Raw genomic sequence first — 21,137 nt, forward strand, 5'->3', positions numbered from 1 at the left:
ATAACGACATGCCCATAGTATATTAATAATAATTATTGATGCAGATGAGGGGTGGAGGAGAGACAAAAAGTCCACTAACAACTGTTTATGCTTTTATTTTCCACAACTGTACTGCTCGATACTCTATGGGTCTGCCCTCACTTTACATCTACCTATGGCCCATAGTTTGTGTAGCACAAACATACCTATTAAACTGTCAACCTGGAATAGTATGGGACAAACCGCGACAGTTCTGGGTACATGACTAGAGGGGGACTTGTACATGTCAGAGTTACATATCTGGCACAGGAGGGTTAGCCTGAACTGCTGTTATGTGGATGTGCTACTGACGTAGTTCAACTGGTTTCCTATCTGTGTCCAGGGCTATTGGCAGCAGTGACCACTAGCCATGACAGCGTGACACTTGAGAGATATGTATCAGGAAGAGTGCATGTTGTATATATCTATCCTGCTGTAATTTGCCTTTTTTAGCTATGTTAGAAACCTGGGTGGAAGATCCCAGATATGCTCAGAGTTAGTCCAAAATGACACAAAATACACTGAACCCACAGACATTGAAAACATCCTGGCAGACAGGTTCAGTGCAAATTTCTCCTCCCCCTCCCCCCCAAAAGGAGAAATATCTATCCCAGCAGAGTGTAGCCTCCCTAACATCTCATATGCCCAGGTGAGAGCCGCCCTCTCTAAAGCTAAAAACACAGCATCAATGGGACCGGACAGTGTCCCGGGCTGTGTGCTACATGAACTCCAAGAAGAAATAAACCCACACATAAGGCTGCTGTTTAATCTTAGCCTTACTACAGGATACGTACCCAAAGAGTGGCGTATGGCAACAGTGGTCCCACTCCACAAAGGCGGTGCTTCTACGAACCCCGAAAATTACCGCCCCATAAGCTTGACGAGCCTGGTCTGCAAAGCTATGGAGAGGATCATTATGGAACTCATAAACAAAGACATTGGGGACCTACAGACATTGGATCCTACCCAATTTGGCTTTGTCAAGGGCAGATCCTGCCTTTTGAACTTGGTCGACTTTTTTGAAACAGTCACTAAGGCCATTGATGAGGGTAAGGCAGTTCACACAGCCTACCTTGACCTTGCAAAAGCCTTCGACACAATACCCCACTCGGACATCATAGACAAACTCACCAGCTTAAATGTAAACCCATATGTCACAAGATGGGTTGCAAACTGGCTCAAGGACAGAACCCACAGGGTCAGAGTTGCTGGAGCCATGTCAAACTCTAAGCTGGTCACAAGCGGTGTCCCACAGGGCTCAGTCCTGGGACCCCTCTTGTTCGGCATTTATTTTTCCGAGGTACAGGCAAACATAGGAGGATTGTGGCTGACAAAGTTCGCAGATGACTGCAAAGTGGGCGCCATAATTGATACTCCAGCGGACACAAGCATCCTTCAGAGAGGCCTCATAGAAATGGATAATTGGTGCCAGAGCCATGGCCTTAAGCTGAACGCCAAAAAATGTATAGTCATACCCTTTGGGAAAAACAAGGTACCCACAAATTACCACATAGGTGGTAATCCATTAAGTACGGAAGAGGTAATCAGGGACCTAGGGACCCAAGTTGACAGTAACCTCTCATTTGACACTCACATTGCCAAAGTGGTTAGGAAGACCTTCTATATTGCCCACCTTATCATGAAGGGATTCACATCTAGATCAAGGGAGGTCATTGTGCCCCTGTACTCTTCTCTTATCAGGCCAATGATTGAGTACAATGCCCCATTTGGGATGTATCTTACCCGACACCTGCAGCAGTTGGAAAGACCCCAAAAGTTCCTCACCAAGAGGATAAAGGGTCTCAAACATATGTCATATGCTGCCCGGCTGAAGAAACTCCAGCTCTATTCAGTCGCATACCGCCTACTCAGAGGTGATCTGTGTCTGACATACAAGGCCATGTCCAATCCGGAATTAATGGACATGCTGCACCTCAGAAAATCCAAATCCATCAGAGCCACGAGAGCAAGAGACTTGAACCTCAACACAGAAATAAATAGGACGTGCTGGAGGGACAGATTCATAACCCAGAGGCTCCCTACACTCTGGAACAGAATCCCAGTCCATGTTAGGCAGAGACCCTCACTAACTCTATTCAAGAGAAATCTTGACGAGTGGATGGGAGATTGTAGGTTTACCCCGGGGGTCATCTCTGTGTCACTACTAGACAGAGGCACAGTAAACTAAACCCTAAATGGGCGTAGTATTCTCATCCTAAGGGGTGGTGTAAGCCACACACACTCTGGCTAGGCTTATAAATGCCCTAGGGCAGATAGCCTAGTACGAACCTATGAACCTATGAACCTATGTGGTGGGACAGTTGAACAGTTGTATGCAGTTTATTAGTATACCCTTCATACAGCTACTACCAACATTTCCTTACCTGTAAAACCTGTAGAGAAAATATCTGTTAACACTACCTGACTGTTTTTACATTTATTCCTGACTCCTTGTGTGTAGATATGCACACATCTTAGTACCACTTCTTGGATTCAAACCATGTCTGAGTGTGCAAAACTAACAACTAAGGTAGTTCTCATCAAACTGAGCTACTGGGGAACTGCTGTTTTGTGTTTCACTAGTTTCTGCCTAATAGTCTCTTGGTTACACAGTCTGAACTTGTAATCCTGTGATGCATGCATGACAGATAGTGTGCTGTGCATTAATCCTTTGGATTACTGCAATCTGGAAAGCAAAGGTTTACACAAGGCAATGCTGCATGGAACACACTTTGATACCTTACACATTACTATTCAGGGTTTAGAGCTTAGTGCCGTATTTCATTTATATCTTGTTTTACAGCTCCACCATCTACAGTTTTTCTTAACAGCTGGTTCACAGAGCAACCTAGGTTAATGTATGCTGTCACAGCCATATTTGCTGTGAACAACCTGTATACATTCTATAAACACAACAATTTCTGTTATAGTTGTTTATTTCAGATCAGTCTTAGTCAGACATGCCTTATTTATTCAGGTAACAAAGTAACAGTATACCTACTAGCACTACACAATGTACTCCTTCTTAGTTATTTGCACAATATACTGCAAAATACATTTTTACTCACCAGCCTGTCAGTGCAGCCTCAGTAGTCTGTCGGCATGGGCTTTGATGTTACTAGCCCTCTCTGCTGCAGCTGTAGGGGAGAAAAGCAAACATTATGCATACCTATCTATCACATCCTCAGGCTAGAATTTGGTACACATATATCTGCGATACTTACAAACTATTGGCGCATGGTTTTCCGTGGCATCTTGGATCCACTGGTCCAAGAGTGTCTCCTTACTCCACTTTAAGTCATCATAATGGTGCCAGACCTGACACCAGTTCAGGGGATGCCAGTAGCACTGGTGAGATCACAGGCGAGATGGTCCCAGGTCTCCACTTTATACTGAAAGCCCTGGTACTGGTCCTGCAGCAGTCTCTCATCATGGTTACTTATAAAGAGTCCAGACATGACCCTGGACTCCACGATGCCCCAGCATTGCACCCTAAAGCGCAAATCCTCACCTACACCAGCCATGGTTCCTGCACAGGGTGAACTATAACAGGTACTGGTTGTGTTCCCACCTGTGAAGTTTAAATAAGGCCATATTCCCACCCTTTGCCATAATTGGTCAAGTTCAAAACTGCTGAGTACAGATTAGCAATGTGCAAACCTGCTAAGCTGGGTTGAACAGTGCTTAATGGGGTAATTGCTGAACATTGCTTAACAGTACGCAAATCCATTTAGCTGAGCTGACTGCTGTATACATTCACATTTAAGCAATGCTTACACCAGCTAAACATAACTGAGGACTGCTAACCATTGCTCACTTTTTATTTTATTAAAAAATATCAGGATAATAACTTAATTAATCATTACTGACTTATTAGTAAGTGTATATGATTTACTTTACATGATGTCCCTCTATGTGCTTTCATTAGATTACCATGGGGTGTAACTATACTGTATGGGACACTTGTGTGTACATAGGTGATTTCACATGTTATATGAACTCACACTAACATTTTAGACCAGATACACTACCCTTGTTGGCAAATATCAATTACTACATCATTTAAAAAAAATGTAACACTGCTTTCCTATCTAAAAATGAATTGCCTGTTTTGGTACTCTAACCATGAATGCCTACATACAAAGCCAGGACTCTAACCACTATGCAATCATGGCATTTGAATTTTAGCTACATATTTTTATTTATCTGCTCTGAGGTGTTTAAGCAATGCTGGGGAGTGGGCCATAACACGCACATCCACTCAGCTACTTTTAAACGTGTCTTAGTATGGGAAAAATTTAACTATTTATGTCTTTCTACAGCTTTGTTACTCTAGGAGGTTGACAGTTATGTGAGGCAGGCATCTGGGCATTCTGCAGACACCTGTACAGTTTAGAGCTTTGATCATATGGCACTTTCAGATGGCAGACATTTATGTTTCAGTCTTCATACCCTGCAGGAAATCAGCTTTCAGATTTGTCAGTGCACTTTTTAAAATGTGTCCCTATAAATGTGTCCCTATTTATGTGCTTTTGACCCCCATTATTTATGGTTTTGTACAGCATTCTTGCTCTAGGAGGTTAAGAGGTATGTGAGACAGGCATCTGGGCATTCTGCGGAAAACTGTACAGTTGAAGGTTATCACATATCTCTTGCCTGTACATATTTATGCAGACTATCCAGATTGTTGTCTCATATTTTTGGCCTGTTTCTGTATCAATTGTGGTCTTCTGGCAAGTCATTGGGGACTGTAGTCAGGAATAATGGCATACATTTGAGTTTCAGACTTCTATTCTTCAGGACATTCATGCTACTGCATAACCCGTTTTCTATCAACTTTCTAAGTTTGTAAGAGCTATATTTAAAATGTGTTCCTATTTTTAGGGCTATGCCCCCCCATTATTTGTGCCTTTCTCCAGATTTCTTGCTTTAACAAGTTGTGAGGTATGGGGCTATGGCCATATGGTACTTTTACAATGCAGGGGGTGTGTGACAGAACCTGTCACACACGCCCTGCATTACTTTCTTACTCCAGTATGTATTTTAGTGTCTGCGGACACTGAAATGCTCATTTATTTTTTTTCAGTGTCTGCGGAGACTGAAATACTGACATAATATTAGAGAGGTTCTCTAATATTATGCCAAACTACTTTTAGAAAATGCTGTACTGCACTTTCTGAGTGCAGAGGGCGTGTTAAATGTGTGAGCTCTACTTAAATATGCTCCTTGCACTCATTCACTGTTCGTGTTCTTTTAGCCTTAACAGCAGCACATCTTCATGAATATGCAAGGTGCGCTGCTGTTAATGCTAATGCTACAGGGACACTAACCACTCAGTGCAGAAATAGCACTATTCCTGGACAGAGTTTACTGAATCCAGGGGATTGTCTATATTGCATGTTGTAACACATGCAATGCTTTTTATGTGGGCAAAACCTCTAAGAAACTGAAAGAGAATTTATGAACATCTGTTAGATATTAGGAAATGTAACAACACTAATGCCCTATATAGACACATTGCAGAATTTCCTATCCGTTCTTTCAAATTTACCATCATTGAGCAGGTGGTGAATGATCCAAGTGGTTATATTGTTAATGAACATTTGTACAAAAACAATTAAAGTGTCAACTATTGTTGAATGCTACATGTCCCCCTGGGTTAAATGATGCATGTTCCATCAGTGCAATTTTGAAGTTAAAGCAACTGGAAGTCTGATATGTATTTTATACTGTCTGATCCTTTAATCATTCTAGGATTATTTAGTATTCATGGACCTTTTGAGATCTGACATTATTTTGTTGATTGGTTTTAATAAGGAAGTTTAACAGGTAGGATGTTTTACAATGTAAAGGATGCATGAAATAGTGCTTTAGATTATTTGTTCTGATGATGTTCCTTTGGTAAGAACAAAAGTGCTCAACTTGTATTAACAATAAACAGTTCTTACTTTTACCTGGCGCTGCTGTTCTTTTGGCTGATACCACATGGGGTTGTATGAATAAGCAATTTATAATCTGCAATCTCACAACAGTAAAACAAAATTTGCACACCCTGTACTAGAACCCCAGACCATCTACACTCTACACCTACACTTAATACCTGCTGCTACAGGATTGATGAGATGATATCTGCTATATTAGTAGTTATTGTAAAGTTCTCCCTGTTAATCATAGCGGGATGCTGCTTACTGTTTGCGCAATGCACAATATTATTAATTGAAAGCATCTGGTTCATATGTGTGGCTGTCTGGGTCCTGTCTACAACCTGGGTGGTCCATTCCTCCAGCGTGTGCAGTGCTGTGCTTTGTGCAAACCAGGTAAACACAGCTAAACATCTTTATGCCAAGCACAGCATTGTGCAAACACTGGCAAAAAAAATAAATAAATAAAACACAAAAGGGAGTCTGACAAGAGTTTTGTAGAATGTCCAAATATTTGCATCATATTTTGGCCTGTTGCTTGTAAAATGTGTAGTTTACTGGGAAATCACTGAAAATTGAAGTGACTATATAATGACATACATTTCTGTTTTATATTTCATATCCTTCAGGAAATGCATTCTGGCCCTTTGTCTCCCTTTAGTTTAGTGTTTGACCACATTTTTTGTAATAAAAGGTTGTGTGGAATTATCCACAATCAGTGTACAGGTTTTGAGGCCAGAAAAACTGGTACAAGCTCCAAAACCTTCCTTATGTGCACCACTCATCATTAATATTCATGGCATGATGCTGAACGATGCCCCACTATAAGCAGTATTGCATACACTAATGCACTCCCTGTAGGCTCTGCACGTAACCTACACAGATTTTATAGAATCCTGATCCATATGAATATAATTACAGGGTCTATATCTAAATCACGAAACACGGAAACTGGGAATACAAATACATCAACACGTAAATAGCAAACTACCAGAAAACCACCTAGTGAGGAAAAACCAAAACATCGAACAGATTTCCATAACCAACAGCGCCATGCAGATATACCTAAACTAAGTACAAAAAAGTAACATAACACACTTTTGCAGGGGGGCAAGTCCCCCTGCACCCCCCACACCCCCCTACTTAAATATACCAACTCCGAGGTTACACTACAGTGGGGGAAAGGGTATATACACTAATCCCCAGAATCACACTGCTGGCCAAACAAATCCATTCGATGTTTTGCCTTTTGCTCAATAGGTGGTTCGCTCTTCTGGTAGTTCGCTCTTTACGTGTCAACATATTTGTATTCACAGTTCCCATCTTTTGTGATTTTGATATAGACCCATAATTACATCATCAGACATCATAACAAGAATAAGAATGATGTGCAATACAGACACAGTTAAGAATGCTTTTACTTCCAAAAATGTGGGGGAGGGTGTTTGTTTTTTTATGACAGACTGGTAGTTTTGCACCACAGGGGCAGGTTGATTTTAACAGTCTGGTAACACAAAAACCTGAGGCTATGAGCTGTTAACAAACTGCGTCCTGAAATGTATTGTTTGTTTTCCTCAGTTTCCATTTTCCTACTTATGACTCTGAATAAGTTGGTTAACTAGACAGCACTCCTGCATTACTCTTAAAAGGAAGACTTGTTTCCAGTGGGTTTACCTGATTAATAAATTAACAAAATAAAGTCAATAGCAAAAAACTACCTGGCTGATTGTATTTTCTTTTACAGTCAACCATCTTGATGACTCTTCTAATTCTACAAATATACCCCAATATCATTGGTTAGGTTGAATCCAGGCTGAAAATATCACCCCTCCCCCATGTGGCTAGTGAGTATATGTATATGTATATATGTATATATATATATATATATATATATATATATATATATATATATATATATATATCTGTCATAGTGCGTGGCCTTATAAGCCAGGGCTTTCTGGTATGGTATTATCAAAGCTGACAAAGCACAAATAAGACTTTGCCAAAACTTGATTTAAGGACTTAGTGTTAAAAAGACTGGTTTCAGCACCAAAGCATCTGTTTCAGTTTAAAATCACTGTTAATATCTAGCATAATTTAAAAACCTCAAATCATGGTACTGAACAGGTGACACCATTCTCTCCACATTACTTATTTCATTTTAGTTTTAAATATATACATGCACTGTACAGGCATATAGAAGAAAAAAGAAAATCTAATGTATGCATACATAAATACAACAGCAATGCTTATTCCAGTTAAAATATATCACATAAACTGCAGTATATTCGTATATATCCAGTTTAATGCATTCAAAATTCAGGTTACATGGGCATGACAAACATCTACTGAGTAAGCAATAAATGACTGATTGACTGAATAACATTTGATTACTGGGAAAGTCCAGCTGGAAAGGTGCACATTTTCACTGGAGACCTGGGGAGAAAAGCTCCAAATGGCACAAAAATATTTTAAGAACAATAATTTTTCAATTTTCAAAAATAATACAAAAAAATTCTACAGGAGCAACAATTGCCTGAATAGTTGTATCTTGGAACTGTAGCCATTCTGGTATGTATTCAGACAACTTTTAATTCTTAAAGAAACTAACACAGTATGCAAGAGATGTACATACATAACTTCATTGGAGGTAATAATCTTACTTACAAACAAGGTTGTCAAAAACACACACTCTACATCCTTTACACATAGTGCTCAGCACACACATAGACCTTCTTATGCTGAGGCAATTAAAATAAACCTCTCCAAACCTCAAAGACCTCTTAAGCCATCAAACTTCAACACCTACCCTCAGCAATCACTAAAGCACACACTAAAGCAACACCTAACACGACACATCAGCTTACCCCTAATGATCCCCCAATTACAAAGCCCATCAGGCAAGTAAGCACTTTTTACTCTTGTTTTAGGGGATTCTATTGTATGACACACAGATACTCTTCTCACCAAGATGGACAAGGAGGGTTAGTTGCTTATTTGGAGCTAAAGAAAACATTTTACCTAGTACCCTTGCTATAGGGGATTCTGTTGCATGACACACATATATTCCTCTCACCAGGATGGAGAAGAAGGGTTAGTTGCTTATCTGGAGCTAGGATCTGCAATATAACACACACTCATGGCACTGCACCATAGGTACCATATGATTCTATCATAGTTCATGTGGGTGTAAATGACCTGAGGAATACCCCTCTAGACTATACGAAAAGTGACATTATGGATTTCTCAAAATATGTGTCACAGACAGGCATGTGCCTTGCATTGAGCAACATTCTACTTTCACCAAGGATGATGCCACAGTATGAGAAAAATGAATGATTTTAATAATTTGCTTAGCTTTTGGTGTCATTCCAGGGTAATCTAGTATCTATCAGCATAGGAGGACATGGTTAATAGACCACTTTGCTTTGCCAAGGATGGTCTTCACCTGCCTGTCCCCCCCTTGGCTTTTAAATATTGGCTAAAACCTTAAAGCAACCTTAAGGTGTTACTTTTCAATGGAGCCTAAAAAAGAAACTCCACATCCTCCAAGCTCTCCACACTATGGAGAATGTAGACAGCTGTGCTGTTACCAAGACTTGTTTTAAAGATGTAGAAGGTACTCCAGCAGTGGAAGGCTACAGTACCTTCCACACAATTAGACCAACAATAGCACATGCAGAAGCTAAAGGTGGAGGTGTCTCAATCTATGTTAGCAGCAAATACTTTTCTAGCTTGGTTAAACAGGATGATGCCCTAGAGTTCATCCAAGTCTTAGTCTGCATGGACAAGGTTCCCTACCATGTCATGGCCAGCTACAGGTTGCCCTCTATTACCCATGAAGCTCACATCTCTTACCTAGACCTACTAGAGGCACTCACCATCTAATCAAATAAGCTACTCATGGGAGACTATAACTACCATTCTATAGAGTGGTAAATCTACATTGCCACTAACTCACAAACACAGCTTTTCTTGGACTTCATCAGCACAAATACCCAGGACCAGATAATGCACTCTCCAATAAGAGTATCAAACATATTAGACCTAGTACTCACCAACATAGAAGAGCATTGCAATACCCCCACTCCATGTGTCATGTCCTCATTGGGAAGTCAGATCACAAAGCTGCCTCCCTCAAAATAAAATTAAATCCAAAAACCCAACTAAGCCTGTAATAATTAGGAACTATACTAAAGCAAAGTGCATCCTATTAAGTGATAGCTTGTCAAAATTCACGGCTCCCCATACCCTGAAAACACAACTACCTATGAAGAATTATTTAAGGAAACCTGGTACAAACTCTTAAATGGCTGCATTAAGGCTGCATTACCTACCAGAAGCAAGCACAGATCTAACACCAAAAACAAACCACAACTGTGGCATCCTTACCTTAACAGGCAGTATAACAAAAGAAAAAAGTTAATGCCAAAATCAGAAAGAGCAACTGTCATACAGACAACAGCTCTCTGATTCAACTAAACAAAAAACTAAGAGGTCTAATAAAGTACAGAAAGATCAGTTATGAAGTCAGGATAGCCTCCCAGGCAAGGACAATCACAAGACCTTCTTTAGATATGTCAGCTATCAAAGGTGCTACTCAGCAGTATGCAGAACTGGAGATAAATGGAACAAACATCACTGATCAGGGTGACAGCAAATCTACTGCCTAATTAATTTAGTTCTAACTTCACTCCCCCCCACTCTCTCCTGTGAAATCCCTTCTAGCATATCCCCCCAACTATCAACAGGAAGCAAGTATTGCAGGTGCTCACTAAGGCCAAAAACATTGCTTCAGTGGGCCCAGACAATATCCCTGGTTGCCTGCTAAATAGCCTACAACATGACCTAGCAGGACCACTTGAAGCAATCTTCAACTACACCCTCAAAATAGGTTATGTGCCAGGTCACAATGGTCATCCTTCTTTACAAAGGTGGAGCATCAATTGACCCCAGGAAATACAGACCCATCAGTCTGACAAGTCTAATATGGAAATCCATGGAATGAATTATTTTGGAAATGATCAACAGGGACATTGACAGCCTACAGAGACTGGACCCAGCCCAATGTGGCTTTGGTAAGGAAAGGTCTTCCCTACTTAACCTGGTAGACTTCTTTGAAAGGGTCATCGTGGCTATGTACGAGGAGAAAATTGTGCACACTGCCTACTTTGACCTAGTCAAAGTGCTCGATACAATATCCCGCTTAGTATTGTTGACAAACTCAAAGAGCTAGGCATTAATTCCTATATAACTCACTGGATTTCCAACTGGCTCACAGATAGGAACCCAAGACATCAGGATCAGTGAGACCACCTCTATCAAGTGAATGGTCACCAGTGGAGTACCCGGGGCTCTGTACTGGACCTGTTCATGTTTAGCATCAACTTCTCAGAAGTCAGGGATAATATTAAAGCCTCTGGTTCACTAAGTTCAGAAATGAGTATAAATTGGGAGCTACCATAGATTTCCCCCATGACACCAACAGTCTACAAGATGGTCTAACACAAACAAATGACTGGTGCAAAAGCATTGGATTAAAACTCAGTGTAAAGAAATGCATTATAGTGCCTTTAGGAAAGCATCCACCCAAGCTAATATCTTCATTGATAATACACCCTAACAGATAGTTAGGGATCTGGGAACATATGTTGACTGTAATCTGGTGTTCAACTAACATGTAGTCAAGATAGTAAGAAAAATCATTATATGTCACCCAACTCTTAAGCAAGGGTATGGCATCCAGGTCCAGGGAAGTAATGGTACTACTCAGCCCATCCCTTATAAGACTCATCATTGCAATATCCCCTTTGGCATGTACCTAGCCAGGCACTTGCAACAGTTGGAATGCCCTCATAGGTTCCTCAGAATCAGAGTATGAATATCATGTTCTGCACATATCGCCTTAAAGTCCTATCTCTGTACTCAGTCTCCTACAGTCTCCTACAGATTACTAAGAGGTGATCTGTGCCTAGCATATGAGGCATCCTTAGAATCAGCTCTGATGGATTTCTTGCACATCTTCAAGAAAAACAACACCAGAAACACTAGATCCAAGGACCTGAACTTTGTCTGATCCAAGGACCTGAACTTTGTCTGTTACATAAATGGAACCTGCTGGAGGGGCCAATATGTGTCTCAAAGGATCCCTGCACTATGGAATAAGCTTCATAGCTATGTGAAGCAAAGTTCATCCCTGAACTGTTCAAAGAAAACCTTCATCATAGGATGGGAAATAACAAATCCCCACCCTGGCCTGGATCCCATGTCTTTGATGGACAGCAGTCGAGAGTAAGAAAGTTAATCCCCAACTAACATATTCCCCGACAAACACAACCCTTAGATACCTCTTTACTAAAATGCACCACCATTTAGGTGTCAAAAGAACACTGGGACAAAACTGGGTTGCTTTGAATGGCTAGGCTTGTAAAGACCCAGGTGTTCATTAGCCTAGTATGAACCTTTGAACCTACGAAAAATCTTCTTGACTGGAAGGAGTTTTGCTTAAGCCCTGTATGAGCAGAGATTGACAGTCTTCTCACCGATGAACAATGCAGTTAAAATCCTTCCATTACACTCTCATAGATGTAGCATTATGATGACTGCTTGTCCCCTATGTCTTCGTTCATATGGTCTACAACATGACATAAATAGGAAGAAGCTTGTGAACTAGTTCTCCCCATGAGATACAAGAATTAGCATATTGCTGCAAGAATCTCACTCCCCAACATGACCCTCCAGCATGTAGGATTCTAGCTATGCCTTGTTCACCACCATCAAAGATGGGCACCATACCCCTGTGATGTTGGTCCTATGCAGCTAACAAATATACCCAGAACACTAGCTACATCCCCCTCACCAGAATTAGAGAGTGAAGCCTTGTCCTTGTGATAATGGGCCCCTGTGTCTCTAATAAATACATCTAGAATACTAGTCATACTCTGCCCACAGCATCAGAGACAGAATCCCTGCCTCTGTAATACTGAAGCTTTGTGCCTAATTAATGCATACAGGCTGATTGTCATATCATGAACTCTAGAATCAGAATAGAAGCCTTCCTGTTGTTGTGCTAGTTTTATGTAGATAATAAATACACCCACACTCCACTTACTAGCATCTGAGACAGAAACCCTGTGCCTGTGATGCTGGTCATCCAGCCCTAATAGAAACATCTATAACACAAGCTGCACCCTGTTCACAACATCAGAGAGAGAGAGAAATCCTACTCCTGTAATACTGGGCCTCTGTGCATAATAAATACACTCATGATCCTAGACTGATCATCTACATGAAAGGCATAAGTCCTACTTGTGTGAGTCTGGATCTGAGTGACAAACTTAATACATTCAGAATTCTAGCCACACCCACCTCAGCATAATCAGAGACTGAAGCCTCATCATGATACTGGGCCTTTGTGCCTAATGAATACATCCATGATATTAATCACATCTTGCTCACCAGCAGCAGGAGTAGAAGACCTGTCTCTGAGATTCTAGGCCTGTGTGGCTAACAAATATGCAGAGAATACAAGCCACACTCTGCTACCAGCATTAGAAATAGAGATCCAACCACTGTGATACTGGGCCTCTATGGCTAATAAATACACTCCAAATACTAGCCATATCCAACTCTCCAACTTCATAGATTGAAGTCCTGTGATACTGGGCCTATGTGGCTAACATAGCTGCTTAATGCAAATAATTCTGAAAATAGTAACCAATATGGTTTGTAAATCTCTTGACTTGTCAGTGTTTTTATAATGTCTCATATCTACAAAAGTAGTCACAAAAGAGATTTAAAAGACTGGCCACACGTTAAGTCAGAATTTCACACTTAAGGTATTTAATGGATGTGTCAACCACTTGCAGTTTCTGGGACTACTGTGATGCACAAGTTTGCAGGTGTTCTTTGACATCAGTGCACTACAGATCTCAAGAAGGAATAATGAAACTATTATTTTTTGGGGGAGGGGATCTCTGTTTTTCACACAGAAAACATGTATAATTTACTGTTTTTGTAATTAATAATTACATTTAAAATAATGAGGAGACAAGGCCATGAATGACTTACCAATGGCTTGGTGTAAAACTCTGGATTGTAGGAAAATATCTGCTGTACACAGTTTCTGATCAGGGAGAAGAAGCAGCATAACTATGATGATTCTCCTATATTTCCTTTTACTGTAACTGGAAATAGGGTACTGGGTTTCAGCAGACCCCCAGAATCCAGCTTTGTTTTATTTAAAGACTGTCTAGGTTATGAGAAGATACTGGACAAACTGTGATGAATGGTGGCATGGGTGGGGTTTAAATTTTACCCATAACACCCAAATGTAGGTTCATAGGTTCATAGATGTTTACTAGGCTAATGACCACAAGGAACTTTTAAAGCATAGGCATGCATCCCAAATCTCTGCCAAGTTCTGGTACCCTTGATACGTGTAAGCAGGAACTTGGGAAATGAAACATTTACAAGCATGGGCCTGGGAGATGAAACATTTACAGGCTGCCTGTGTCCATTAGAGACATAGTTGCCAAACCAGGGATGAATTTCCTGTTCCCCATCCAAGTGTCCAAGTTGCACTTAAACTGGATTACGGAGGAGCTCTGCTTCACATGGATGGGGAGCCTGTTCTAGAGAAGGAGTAATGCTGGGGTACATAACTGTTTTGTCAGCAAATCCTTATTTATATCATAGGCAAGGTTTAAGTCTTTAGAATGGGTAAGTCTGGTGCTGTTTATTTTGCAGATATACAGGAGGTCCATCAGAGTGGGATCTGACAATGCCTTGTATGCCAGGCACAGATTTCCCCTCAAAAGCCTGTAAGAGACAGAATACAGGATTAGGGCCTTGAGGTGGTGTGCATATGTTACTTACATCTTATATTCTTTAAGTGAGGAACCTCTGTGAACATTCCAGTTGTTGGATATGCCTGGTTAGGTACATGTCAAAAGGGCATTGTACTCAATGGCAGGTATGATGAATGCAAAAAGAAAGTGAAACAATGACTTCCTTGGATCTAGATACCATACATTTGTTTATAAGTTGCACAACATAGAATGATTCCCTCACTGCTGTAGACACATGATGGTCAAAGTCTAAATTACTGTCTATGTGAGTCTCTAAGTCCCTGACTAATGGGGCAGCCGTTTGTTGTCAATATGATATTTACCAGGGGTGGATGACTTCCTAAAGACCAGTGACATGGTTGCAGTTTGAATCCCACCCTACCAACCAAATATGTGATGAATGGTGGCCTGCATTGCCATTAAATATAAAGAAAAGGTCCAAGCTCACCAGGGAGATAGTCTCTTGATCAAACCACTATTACTCAATAAGTCACAATAAACGAAAGAAAGTGCATGCAAGTCCAACTTAGTAATCAGTTCTCAAAATGAAATGCAACCTGTCTACAAGAACATAAAGGGAATATGCCGTGCTTTCCTGTGTATAAACTTTCAACATCTATTCCCAGATTAAACCACACACAGGCCAACTTTAGAGCTGAGACTTTGTCCTAGCACCCCATGCCCCATCCTCAGAACTGTTTCTATGAACCATAATGTCTCCCAGTACCCCATACCCATGGTAAGTGCCTTTCATACAAGTTATTCTTTTCAAATGTTCACAGTCACACAATTCTAGGAAAGGCTGGCAGAATTTTCCAGTTCCCCACAGCTTTCTTCATTTTGTGGTAGTACTGCCACCACCTTGCATTGTCATGGACCTCCAGTTATCTGCTGGTCTGGATTAAGCCAAATATGAAATTGTATACATTAATATCTCCATTGGTGGTAGGACCAGTGATCTAGCTAAGTGGAGATGGGAGCCACCATAGCTAGTTAACCTAATGTGGTAAATGATAACACTCATCTCAGACAATGAATATCAATAATGCATATTTATTTATTTGTTTATTTTATTTTATTTTACATCAGACAATGAATATCAATAATGCATATTTATTTATTTGTTTATTTTATTTTACATTTGTTAACCGGGGGAGTGTCTGACTGAGCCGAAAAGGGCCTTTTTCAGCAGAGGCCTGGGGAGAAAAGCTCCACATAGAAAAAGTACAGATATATTTAGATATTTAGACATGGTCAGTATACACATAAATTACAATAGACATGTTTTTACAGTTGTATGCAGCATATCAACAGTTACAGTGGAGCGAACAAACAAGAAAATATTAATTTAAAATTAAAGGTAATTAATAGATTTGTGGTATACAGCTGAAATTTGGAATATAGTTAGAATACATACATAGTACACAGGTACAGTACATACATTGTACATTAGTTATGTCAGAAACATGGGCAGAAACTCCTAGATATGCTCTGAATTGTTGCATAACGGTACAAAATATACCTAACCTACAGACATAGCCAACATCCTGGCAGACAGATTCAGCACAAACTTCCCCCCCCCTTCCCCCCCAAAGGAGCAAATGCCTATCCCAACTGAATGTAACCTTCCTGACATCACAGATGCACAGGTGAAAGCTGCCCTCTCCAAAGCAAAAAACACAGCATCTATGGGACTGGACGGTGTCCCAGGCTGTGTCCTACATGAGCTGCAAGAAGAACTGAACCCTCACATTAAGTCACTGTTCAAACTTAGCCTTACTACAGGATATGTACCCAAAGAATGGCGTACAGCTACAGTGGTCCCACTCCACAAAGGTGGTGCCACAACAGACCCCGGAAACTATCACCCCATAAGCCTGACTAGTCTGGTCTGTAAAGCTATGGAGCGTATTATCATGGAACTCATAAACAAAGACATTGGGAGCCTCCAGACACTGGACCCTACCCAATTCGGCTTTGTTAAGGGCAGATCTTGCCTCTTAAACCTAGTTGATTTCTTTGAAACAGTTACCAAAGGCATAGATGAGGGTAAGGCAGTCCAAACAGCCTACCTGGACCTCACAAAAGCCTTCGACAAAATACCCCACTCGGGCATCATAAATAAGCTTACCAGCTTAAATATCAACCCCTATATCACAAGATGGGTTGCAAACTGGCTCAGGGATAGAACCCACATGGTCAGAATCACAGGTGCCATGTCCGAATCCAAACCAGTTACAAGTGGCATCCACAGGGCTTAGTTCTGGGACCTCTCTTGTTCGGTATATACTTCTCTTATGTTCAGGCTAACACCGGGGGATTATGGCTGACAAAGTTCGCAGATGACTGCAAACTGGTGGTCATAATCAAATCTCCAGCTGACACAAGCATCCTCCAAAAGGGTCTCACAGAGACTGATGCTTGGTGCCAGAACCACGGCCTCAAGCTAAATGCTAAAAAGTGCATAGTCATCCCCTTTGGGAAAAACAAGGTGCCCACAAATTACCACATAGGTGGTAATCCATTAAGTACAGAAGAAGTAATTAGAGATTTGGGGACCAATGTAGATAGTAATCTCTCCTTTGATAATCACGTTGCCAAAGTGATTAGAAAGACCTTCTATATAGCCCACCTTATCATGAAAGGGTTCACATCTAGATCAAGAGAGGTCATTGCGCCCCTCTACTCATCACTCATCAGGCCCATAATTGAATACAATGCCCCTTTTGGGATGTACCTTACCCGACACCTGCAGCAACTGGAGAGACCCCAAAAGTACCTCACCAAGAGGATCATGGGCTATAAACAGATGTCCTATGCAGCTCGACTAAAGAAACTCCAGCTCTACTCAGTTGCTTACCGCCTACTCAGAGGCGATCTATGCCTGACGTACAAAGCCATGTCAAACCCAGAATTAATGGACATGCTCCACCTCAAAAAATCCAAGTCCCTTAGAGCTACACGCTCCAGGGACCTAAACCTCAGCACAAAAATAAATAGGACATGCTGGAGGGACAGATTCATTTCCCAGAGGCTCCCCTCACTCTGGAATAGAATCCCAATTCATGTTAGACATAGCCCCTCGCTGACCCTCTTCAAGCAAAATTTGGACGCGTGGATGGGAAATCGCAAATTCACCCCTGGGATCTCTCCTGTGTCCCTGCTTACAGAGACACAGTAAACTAATCTTAAAAGGGTACCTTCTGTGACCTACTTTACAGAGGCACAGTAGGCTAATCTAATAGGGAGGTGGAAGCCAAATACACTCTGGCTAGGCTTATAAATACCCTAGGGCAGATAGCCTAGTATCTACCTATGAACCTATGAACCTATGAAATTTTTGAAGGCACATATCATAGCTTTGGACTTTGAAGAACTGAACATGATAGACATGTCTGAGATCTTTCTAATATGTGAAAGGAAGACTACAGTGCAACTGCCACTGAAGTGGGGTAGGGGCCAGAGGATAGTGAAACAGCATCATCAACACATTGAACACTGGGAAGTCATTTGGTATGATACAAGACTGACATATCAAAGCTCATAATAAGTATTTGTGGTGAGTTTTTGTGTCAGGCATGTAAACTTTTTTTTTTATTGCTGATTATAACATCAGAACTTGAGAAATAAGGTATCTCATGGCTAATGTGCCATTTTCAGTTCTGAAATTCTGACATACTGCTGTGTACATATTCTTCATGCAATCCCTAACATACAAAACACATCATGATCATTATTCACTTTTATCATTTCTGATTTGCTCCATAGTTAGTTGGGATGTTTACTAACCTGAACATCATATCACTTTTGTATAACACCTTAACAAATCTTGTTTACAAACAGGTTTAGTATTGGCATACCTTGTAGAACACAATGACTGTTTCACAGAAAATTCAAAATGTAAGAACGCAACTTAGTTTTTTTTTTTTTTTTTTAATTACATAGGCTTTGCCAGCAGTGTTTGCTTGACTTTCTTGATCCAAATTAAGAATCTAATGACTCAGTGAACGTGAGCTCATTTTAGTGTCAATTACAAAAATAAGCTATTTGCAGATAATAGGCTCCATGAAAACCAGGAACATTATAATCTATTTCAGGTCAATAGCAGTGAATTAAACAAATGATCTCATTTTCAAAGCAACAATACTATAATTAAGAAATCAAGACTTACAATAAGAAGAAGGGCCCCATGAATCACATTAAAGGTACTTGCCACTGTGCATATCAAGAAACACCCCAAAGTTCAAAATAACTAAGTGTTCAAATGTCAGATTTCATCACAGTTTTAAAACTTAGTATTTGACAGAAATGTTTTTTTTTTTACTTTGCTTCCAGTCATAAAAATATAGATAATATGAGAGAATCTATATTATTTTGCTCAATACAATATCTGAGCAAACTAATTTCCTTATATGTTTCTAAGTGGTCCTGTAAGTACTATACCTAAAAATCAGATAATAACTCAACAAGTTCCATAACTAAAATTTCCATTTGTCTAGATAACTGTTTAACTAACTACATGCCTGCCTGTAAAGGGTAATGAATAAATACTCTGAGGTTTATTTTAATAAAATGAAGGGAGATGGGAAATTGGAATGTTGAACACGAACGCCTTATCGGAAGCAGGGCAATGCTTTCCATACAGCTAAAATGTCTGTGTCAGCCAGAAGTACGCAGTTGTTTCCTAATCACATGATACAACTGTCATAAGACACAGCAAGGTATGACACATCAATTTTAACTACAAATATAAATAAACTAAATTAAAAGCATATCATTCTTAGCCTGGGACCACTGTCACTATGCTCTAACAGACTGCTGCAGAACTTTTACATAGTACCTGGCATGAGACACCCTAATAACTGTGACTGCCATAAGCCCCAGTGTCATGCTGGCCATGGGAAGTGATGCTAGCCTTCTTTCAGCTGTTCCCATCACGGGTCACCATAGAAGATCAGCCGTTTCCATTTCTTCCTGTCCTCTGCATCTTGCTCTGTCACACCAGCCACCTGCATGTACTCTCTCACCACATCCATTAACCTTATCTTAGGCCTTCCTCTTTTCCTCTTAGCTGACAGCTCCGTCCTTAAAATCCTTTTCCCAATATACCCAGCATCCCTCCTCACCTCATGTTCAAACCAACGCAATCTCACCTCTCTGGCTTTGTCTCCAAACCGTCCAACCTGAACTGACCCTGTAATATACTAATTCCTAATCCTGTCCATCCTCATCACACCCAATGCAAATCTTAACGGGCAATTCTCCTACTGCACCGTGGAAGACCTAGTCCATAATATGAAGCAAATTAAAAAAAAAAATTTCAAATATTATCATATCTATATTTCACTCTTGCTGCTGAATATTTTACTCCTGTTAAATATTCTAATGCTGTTTATACTGATATGCTTAATTTACATTGTTCTATTGTATGCTTAATTTGCAATGTTCTTTGTCTATATGTATCATGTATATATGTATCAAGTGTATATCTATCATGTATATATGTATCAGGTCTATATGTATCATGTTTATCATACTGTATCCCTGTTTATACTACATCATGTATGTCTGTATTTTGTTTGTTTGGAGCTTTTCTCCCCTGGCCACCACTGAAAATGGGCTCTTCTCAGCCCAGTGGATTTCCCTGGTCATCAAACTGAAATAAATAAAATAAAATAAATAACTCTGCCACCTCTAGCTCTGACCCCTGCCTTTTTGTCAATGCCACTGTCTCCAACCTATATAAAATAGCCGGTCTCACTACCCTCTTGTAAACTTTTCCTTTCACTCTTACTGGTACCCGTCTGTCACAAATCACTCCTGACACTTGTCTCCACCCACTCTACCCTGCCTGTACTCTCTTCTTCACCTCTCTTCCACACTCAGCATTTCTCTGAACTGTTGATCCCAAGTATTTAAATTCATCCATCTTTGCCATCTCTACTCCTTGCATCCTCACCATTCCTCTATCCTCCCTCTCATACACACACATATATTCTGTCTTAGTCCTGATGTCCTTCATTCCTCTCTTCATTGAGGAAGCACGAGCCAGTGCATTTCTTTATGCTGGTCCCAAGCCCGGATAAATGGGGAGGGTTACATCAGGAAGGGCATCTAGTATAAAACATTTGCCAAATGACATATGCAGAAGTGATGCTAGCCACAGGGAATAAATTGTTGTAAGTATGGGTAATGCTACCGTTTGTCAAATAATGTTTTGCTGACACTTAAAGTACTGTGTATCCTTTACAGGTGTGTCATGCTGTCAGCACTTCAGCCCATTGGCTATTTGTTTGTCAGGTGATTCTCATTGCTATCTTAAATATCAGGCAGCTTGGAGTGATGGAGA

Source organism: Protopterus annectens, chromosome 12.part0 (genome assembly GCF_019279795.1).
Source record: "Protopterus annectens isolate FY-2018-M chromosome 12.part0, PAN1.0, whole genome shotgun sequence".
NCBI classification, from domain to species: Eukaryota; Metazoa; Chordata; order Ceratodontiformes; family Protopteridae; genus Protopterus; species Protopterus annectens.